Here is an 8,768-nt window from a genome sequence, read left to right on the forward strand (position 1 = left end):
ATATACCTTTCTCCATAATGGGCAAATAATTACTTATATACTCTGTTATGGACTACCTGGTTACTAAGACTATTCTTTCTTATACCATCATCTATCATAGACACCTTTCATGAAGTTAATCATAACCAACTGCAACATGTTGCTCCCATTCCTTTCTGTCCCCATCCACTGCTTGAGAATGATGAGTACCAGTAATATCTTAACTATGAAAATCCAGTGGGAAATTTTTTTTATTTGTTGATTAAAGGGTATATCCTTGGGAATGTGGAACAAACTATATGTACTATTTAATATTGTAACCAAGAAAAAATATATAAATAAAATTCAATAACAAAATGGTTTCTCATTCCCACAAGTCCTATTAAACATGCTCAAATCCACAAGTGTATAAAATAAGAATTGAGTAAATACATCATTGCATGCACATTGGATTTCCCCACTGTAGACTGCATGATAGTCAGGGAAAAGAACCTGGTAAGCTAAACATCTTTTACATTCATCTACTGTTTTAAAAGTTTGTGGATTTATCTCTATCTTTAAAAAATTATTATTGGTTCTTTGTGATTTTTCTATCATGTATCCCAATCCCACTCATCCCCTTCTTTTGTATCCACTCTCCACTCTTGCAACCCCTCCTTTGGTGGTGGGACTCTTATTAATGCTGTAGTGTGTCACAGTGTATACTCTTTAGTCCACATTTCTTTGCTAAAAGTTTTTATTGCAGTGATTCGTTGATCTGTTATAATGTTTCTGATCTATCAATACTGAAACCTCACTGAGACTCCTCTTTAATATCCTGTTGTTGCCCTGTGTAATGGAGTTCTTATAGTTTTTTAATCTGTATGACTCATCCCTTCATATATCCCAGAAGTTCATCAAAGGAGTAGATGTTATGATAGGCCAATTCAAACCCTTGAATCTAAACCTGTGAAGTAGCTGAGTTGGTCAGCCTGTTGGATCCCTTACTCTCATATCCTTGGGCCTGGATCACCAGAAACCCCTACTACGAGGACCAGCACTACCCTGCTGCCAAATCAAAGTGTAGGCCCTGTTCACCAACTACTCACATAGGGCTTTCTCCCACTATCCTTGAGTGTACAGTTCTGCCTCTCTTAATGGTACCCTAGCCCTATATTTTTCTCTTCCATTCCTCCATCACTAACTTCTCTAAGAGGCAATAGGGTCTCTGAGTCTTTAGGGTCATCTCAGAACTGATCTCAGGTGTGCTATGTCTGGCTCATGCATTATGGCACTGAGCAGAGGTAATCTTGGGTGTAGGGCAGTGGACTGTGCCACCAGACAGAAGAACTGATAAGGTAGTTGCAAAGTTCAAAACCCTGATGTAATGGTTTGTATATGCTTTTCCCAGAGAATGGCACTATTAGGAAATGTGGCCTTGTTGGAGTAGGTGTGTCACTGTGGGCATGAGCTTTCATACCCTTGTCCTAGCTACTTGGGAGCCAGTCTTTTCCTATTAACCTTCAGATGAAGATGTAAATTTCTCATTTCCTCCAGCCCCATGTCTGCCTGGACACTGCCATGATCCCAGCTAGATGGTAATATACTGAACCTCTGAAACTGTAGGCAAGCCTCACCTGAAATGTTGTCCTGTAATAAGAGTTGCTTTGGTCATGGTGTCTATTCACAAGTAAAACCTTAACTAAGACACCTGATAAAACTCCTAACTGAGAACAATGGAGTTCAGACAAGTTCCCAAGCAAATTCCTGTCCTGGTGCATGTGATCATGACTCCCCACTAAAAGAGAACCATGACAACCAGTCACATAGCATAGAGCCTAGAGTCCTCAATGCTAACCAGATATCTATAGTTACTAAGTGTTTAGTCAAGGAGCATACCTCCTTAGGCAATCCTTCCTGCAAAATGTATATAATCTCATATGTATCCTCATCCACCATGAATAAAACAGCTTGAATAAGCAAAAACTGTCTTAATCAAGGACCCTGCAGAGGGAGGCCTTCATCATACACAGCTGCACCTAAGTCTCCTACAAAAGGTCCCTCCATACTCCTTGCACTCACTCTGAACTAAGGCAGATTTCTTGTGCCCCCAGCTCATCACAGGACATCAGGTTCATTCCCTACTCCACAAGGTCCTCAAGAGCTTCTAAGTGCACAGGAGTTTGAGAACCATAGCCTCCATCCCAGCCTTCACTGTTTCTCACCTAGAGGAACACAGGATAGAACATTTATTTTAGGGTGCATTTCATCTCCGCTGAACAGTGTGTTCGTGTTCCATGAGCATGGCACCCCAGCAACTACGAAGGAATGCAGTGCCATATTTGACGCCCCACCAGTGAGGTAGAAATGCAGAATCACACTTGGCATGGTCTGACCTTACAACCCTGGGTTGTAGAAGTTGGGTCTGGTTCTTCTTCCTATCCCCATGCTCCCAGAAAGACTCAGACTAAAAGTATATTTACAAATACCTCGGCCATAGAGCGAGGGTCTTTGACTAGAACCATCACTTAAAATTAAATAACCCCCTTTATTGTAATCCACATTCTGCCACATGGTTGGTTGCCTGTGCTCAGGTACTATGAATCTACCATCTTCTCACGTCTTCCCTGGTGAAACTTCCTGCTCCAGACTATCCCCCAAACCTCTCTGCTTCCTGAACGCCCCTTCGAGTTCCTGCCTAAGCCATAGGCGTTTAAATTGACAAGTGATACATCCACACAACGTACAAGATATTTTCTCTACACTGAGTAGAGCCTACTTGGTAGTCCTTTCAGATTAGCTCCCTGTCCAGATCCCAGTGGTGCCAGTTTAGTAGTCACATTGTGCTTTCTTCTCACCCTGACAGTCTGAGTTGCCCCATGAGAGGATCTGTGCCTGGGTCACTCCCACCGGAGGCCCTCAGTTCCAGGCCAGGTTCTTCTAGAGTCTGGATCCTGCTCCTGGAAGCCATAAGGGCCTGCATGGCCAGACAAGTGATTATCTCAGGCTAGCTCTTTTTCAGGGTATGTTAGGCTACTAATCATTCAGATGTTCATTGTGGGATAATGGACCTTGCCAGGAAACTTGGTAGAGTTGGTCTGGGTTCCCCACATCCAGGCATCCATCTGAGACTGTAGGTGGCTCCCTGCTCCTTGCCTCCTTGCAGTCCTGTGGATCTCTATTTTTCATTCCCCATACCAATGTGTGGAGCTCCAGTGGTGACTAGATGTCTGGGAGTCAGGGAACACCAACTTTAGTCTCCCCAGTCTTAGACGCATTCTCCCACTCCCATAGCAAGCTAGCGGTGTCTCGGCGCTTCCTGACACAGCACTACAGGGAGATGCACTTAAGTACTCTATGAGAATTGCCTCCTCAGAGACACGTCCTGCATGCATCCCACCAGCAGAGGGCAGACCCCCAACTGATGAGAACACTAAATGTAGTCATAGTCTCTGTTCTCTCTGCCACCTGCTGACATACATATGACACAACAACCACACCTGCAATGCTTAAAGGGGCAAGGGATTTGTTTATTTATAACGATTAAGACTTCACATGCTCCATCTATTGTGTGGAAGAGTTGGGGCTAGGATTGAGGGACACAGAGGGCATAGAAACTTCACAAGAAGACCAACATAATTAATTAATCTGAACCTCTTGGGCTTCCAGAACTGAACCACCAACCAAAGAGCATACAAGGGCAGGACAAAGGCTGCTTGCATATACATAGAACATATGTGCAGCATGGTCTTCATGGGAGTCCTCCAACAACTGTAGCCTTTACAAATCCCTTCCCCCATTACTCCCTCCCCTTTTCCTCAGAGAAGGGGAAGCTCCTGTGGGTACAACCCATCCCTGGGACAAAGCATCTCCATTCCCACTGAGGCGCAGCCAGGCAGTCCAAGTAGATAAGGGATCCAATGAAATGAAACAGCCCCAACTCCAACTGTTAGGGGACCCACAAAACACCAAGTTGCACATCTACTACAAATGTGTGTGGGGCCTGGATCTGTTTTTGATTTCTGCCTCTCCTGGTGTGTTGCCCAAGTGCTGCTGTTCAGAGAGGGTAGGGCAGAGTCTAGAATGGGTGATGCTGAAGTCAGCTCATTCCTTCTGGGGTATCAGATGTCACAGTCACCATAGACCAGAGAGAAGAGAGTGATCTTGAGCCTGGGAAGAATAGGGTCCACCGGGCTCTGTTCTGTCTGGGAATACTGGCAGTGTTCCAGCACTTAGGATAAAGGGGTTGCGGCAGCCAGTGTGAGGCAGGTGGCTGAGGTCCTGGGTGCCTTGGCAGCTGTGGCTGTGGCTATGGTGGTGATACTGGAAGCCAGTCCTCTGAAGTGAACCTCTGAAAGCGACTGGACCCTGGTAGGTGTGTCCAAGGTCCAGTGATGAGCACTTTGGAGGAAAGAGCCTTCCCCAAGCATTACAACTCAGTAAAAAGAGCCAATCCCAGACAATCCTTGAAAAATAACTTGTGTGCTTTATTCCACAAGGAAAGAGACTAAAGAAACATTGGTGAGTAAGGTTGGATTTGGGGAGTAAATACCTTCTACAAGCTAAGATGCTGTAATGTTTATTTGATGGAGAAAACTTCTGGGTGCTGTGCTATGTGACTGACTGCCCATGACCATTTGATAGGGGTCATGGTTCCTTGCCCCAAAGCAGGCATGGACACAAGGAGGGAGCAGCTCTACTGCCATCTCAGTTACTTAGATTTCCAAGATTTAAGCATTTTCTAACTTAGGAGTCCCATGCCCATTGCTCTGGTGGCATGGTTTCCGTGCATTACAAAGGTCCAGCACTTCATGGTCTTTGGTTGGTTGTTTAGTCTCTGTGAGTCCCCATGAGTCCTGGTTAGTTGACTTTGTAGGTCTTCTGTTGGTTTCCTTGATCCTTCCAGCTTGCTCACTTCTATTCCCCATTCTTCCACAAGACTTCCTGAGCTCCTCCTGATGTTGGAGTCTCCTCCTGATGTATGGGTCTCTGCATCTGTTTCCATCTGCTGCTTGATGACTCATCTCAGGAGACAGTTATACTAAGTCCCTATCTGGACACATAGCAGAATATCATTAATAGTTGTCCGAGGTTGTTTCTCTCCTATGAGATGAGTGTCCAGTTGGGGAAGTCATTGGTTGGACATTCCCTCAGTCTTTGCTTCATTTTTATCCCTGTGCACACAAAAATCCACAGGACAAAAAAAGTAATATTAAAAGTTGCAAGGGGAAAAAGCCAAGTAACATAAATGTAGACCCATCAGAATTACACCCAACTTTATAACAGAGATTTTAAAACTAGAATGGCCTGGACAGGTGTCTTCTAGCATCTAAGAAACCACAGATACCAACCTGGACTCCTATACTGAGCAATCCTTTCATATGTTCTTGTATCTAGTCATATTTCCTTCTATTGAATGCTGAAGATTAGGTAAACCATACAAATCTCAGTTGACTTAATGGCGTACTAGCAACATTTATGTTGCTGTGATAAAAGACCAAGGTACTTATAGAACGAAGAGGTTTTCTTGTCCTACATTTGTGGAAGAATGAGCCTGTCGTGGAGTAGAGGCATAACAGCCAGCAGCACGCATGGCAACTGAGAGATCACATTTAACTGTAGATGTGAAAGAGAAGGTAAATTACAAAGAGAACAAAGCTACACTTCCTAACACCTCGCCTCAATGGTATGTTACTTCAGCAAGGCTGCATATCCTAAAGGCTTCATGAGAACCCCCACATGTGCCACTAACTCAGAGGACAAGCAGGTTGATACTTGAACCTATGCCAGGTAGGCTCCACTACCAAGAGTTTGTTCAGCACTGCTTATGTTCAGAACCAATCCTGTACTGAAATAACATGACAATAAATCCCTTTGGTATATGGTAAAAATAAAAAACCACACATTAAATTGGGGACTTTTATTTTCCATTCTCTCCCAGCCAGGTAAATAGTATGTTTATCACAGGTATGAAGTGAGTGAAAAGCACAAATATAACAGTGGAGGGTGATGTGGCTCTGTTGCCTGTGTTACCGTGGCTTTTCTGTGCCCTCTGGATGTCTTTATGTTTGATTCTAGCCATGACACTTGGATTTTATGATGAATTAATGTTGAGTCCACCAAGATGTGTCACTTTTCTATTTGACAGAGCATAAGCTCATGATATATAGATCTGATGACAAAGCCAAGTGTTATCTCCTTACCAGACACTCAATGGCTGACAAGACTTGTTATAGGCTGCATCTTCATTTGATGCATTATTTCTTACAGATGGCATCCATCTTAAAAAATAATTGGACTAAAATTAGAAGTTCCTTACTGAGACTTTCTATAAATACTACATAGGTACTTGCTAAATCACAGCACTTTCAAGAATTTATAGACTGCCAAATTACCTGCAGAAATGACTACATATTAGCATGAACCTTTCTTTTTCTTTTAAATCAGTAACATTTTTATTGTTTCATTTATTTATAACCCAAATGCTGCCCTTCCTAGTCTTTTCTCCAATAGTTTCTCACCCGCTCCCGTTTGCCTCTGAGAAGGTGCTTCCCATCACTGCTACTCACCCACCCAACCCCAGTTAACTATAACCCCCTACAACACATCACATCTCTACAGGGTTAGGTACATCCTCTCCCACTTTGGACAGAAAAGGCAATCCTCTGCTACATTTGTGCCTGGGGACTTGGACCAGTCCATGTGTGCTCTTTGGTTGGTGGGTTAGTCTCTGGGAGCTCCCAGCAGTCTAGGTTGGTTGGTAATGCTAGTTTTCCTATAGCATTGCCATCCCCTTCAGCTCCTTTAATCCTTCCCCTCACTCTTTCATAAGAATCCTCATTCTCAATCCAATGGTCGACTCTAAGTATCTGCATCTGTTTCAGTCAACTGCCAATAGAGTTTCTCAGAGGAGAGCAATGGTAGGCTCTGGTTTGCAAGGACAACATGGCATCAGTAATAGTGTCAGGGAACCTTTTCAATAAAATTATTTATTCCAGCACTCCTACAGAGTTTGCTGCTCTCCTTCTCACCATGCAAAATCCAAAACATTTGTTTCCTATTATGACCAGTGCTTCTGTTAAATTGACAAAAAGCATACTCAGCCCCATACTGACTTCTTAGTGGTAAAAGGTAAAAGACAGTCATCCATTATTTTAGTTCTTTGAAAAATGTTGTACAGTGCATTTTGGTCATATTCACCCTGTCATCTAGCTCCTCTCAGATCTACACATACTTCTCTCCCTTTTTTAACCACTAAAGTCCAGTTTATTCTGTCTTTGCACTCATAGAAATGTAGTCTTCCAATTTATCACTGTCTATGTACCAGGGATCACAGTCCTAAGCAAAATCACCTCCTCTATTCTAGCATCCTTGAATAGCCAGTTGTTCCTTAGTTATGAGTAGAATTCTGTGCAGGCTTCTTTCCTTCAGTACTGGAATTAAGGCTAGATTGAGCTTGTCCAACTCTTGTGCGTGTTATCATAACAAGTGTGATTTCATGGGTTTAATTACCATATTGCATCCACAAAACAGTCTCTTTGTCATCATCTACTACTTCTAATGCTTACAATCTTCCTGGCTTCTCTAATGTGACAATTTCTCAGTCAAGAGGAGGGGCTTATGATAAAGGTATCTCCCTTAAGGCCGAGAATTCCTCAGTATCTAGGTCCAGAGATTATTTAGAGACCATATCAATGATATTCAAATGAAGAGATGTAGGCTGCAGTGATATGAAAGGTTAAAATTAACAATGCAGCATGAACAGTTAAATTGTGATATGAGATGAGACTGCTGGGTCATGGAGAGGATATGGGAAGGTATGATTATCACTAAGGATATTTTGAACTTATTACTGTGGAAACTATGTGTATATATATACACATACATGCATATAACTGTTGTAGTTAAATTGTGATGTGGTAATAATGTTCCTTTTATGCATTGTAGATCAACAAACAAAAAACCTAGTGCTAGGAATGAACTATATATTTTGAGTTGTTGAGCATGAGGTCACGGAGTCTCCCAGCAATATAGGTTACTGGTAATGCTTATGGTTACTTCCAGCATTTGATATAAAACCAACTGTTGAAGACACTTTATACATGAATCATAGAACAAAAAGAAATTGCCTGGAAGCTTTCTCCCTACTCACAATTTGTCATTGAGGATTCTATGTATGCTGCCAGAGGAGACTAGTAATCATCAGTCTTACTCAGCCGTGAACCCTGGGAGCTATAATAACAACCAGCCTACCAAGACATACCCAATGTCACAAGAGTGGAATGGACATCATGAGAATAACCAACCATGTTCTGATTGAAATTAAAGTCCTTTCCACAAGAGGAAATTCACACCTAGCAACATTTTCAGGGCAAAAACCAATGTGTAGACAGGTCCCAGTGCATTAGAAAGAATCTACTTTTCTGTTGCATGGACCCTAACACAAAATTGACCACTAATGACATGTCCTTATACTCATAGATTAATAGATCTCTCATTCCTAATAAAAAGCAGCTCTGTTTTCAATAGATAGTGGGCATTAATCTTTTATTTTGAAGATATATCCTCATCTAGTCCATGCAAATAAGATTGTAAAGTTTTTCCATTTGAGACCTATATACGTACACTCTAGAATGCATGTGTTGTCACAAAACCTCCAAAATAAGTTTTGGCTATTTAATAAAATATCACACAGCTAAATTAGTATACCCATTCAAACACTTGTCCAGTCACAAATCAGATACAGTACAGTAAACTTCTAATTTTAGAATAATCATTCTGATTCAAATCCATGGAGGTTCTGTTTGGAT

The 8,768-nt window shown here is 42.2% G+C and overlaps 1 pseudogene; it reads right to left on the reverse strand.

Annotated features, from left to right (window-relative positions):
• Positions 1-3,379: 3,379 nt before the first annotated feature.
• LOC120102072 (small nucleolar RNA SNORA17) lies at positions 3,380-3,480 on the reverse strand (annotated as a pseudogene).
• Between the last annotated feature and the right edge of the window lie 5,288 nt (positions 3,481-8,768).

Source organism: Rattus norvegicus, chromosome 3 (genome assembly GCF_036323735.1).
Source record: "Rattus norvegicus strain BN/NHsdMcwi chromosome 3, GRCr8, whole genome shotgun sequence".
NCBI classification, from domain to species: domain Eukaryota; kingdom Metazoa; phylum Chordata; class Mammalia; order Rodentia; family Muridae; genus Rattus; species Rattus norvegicus.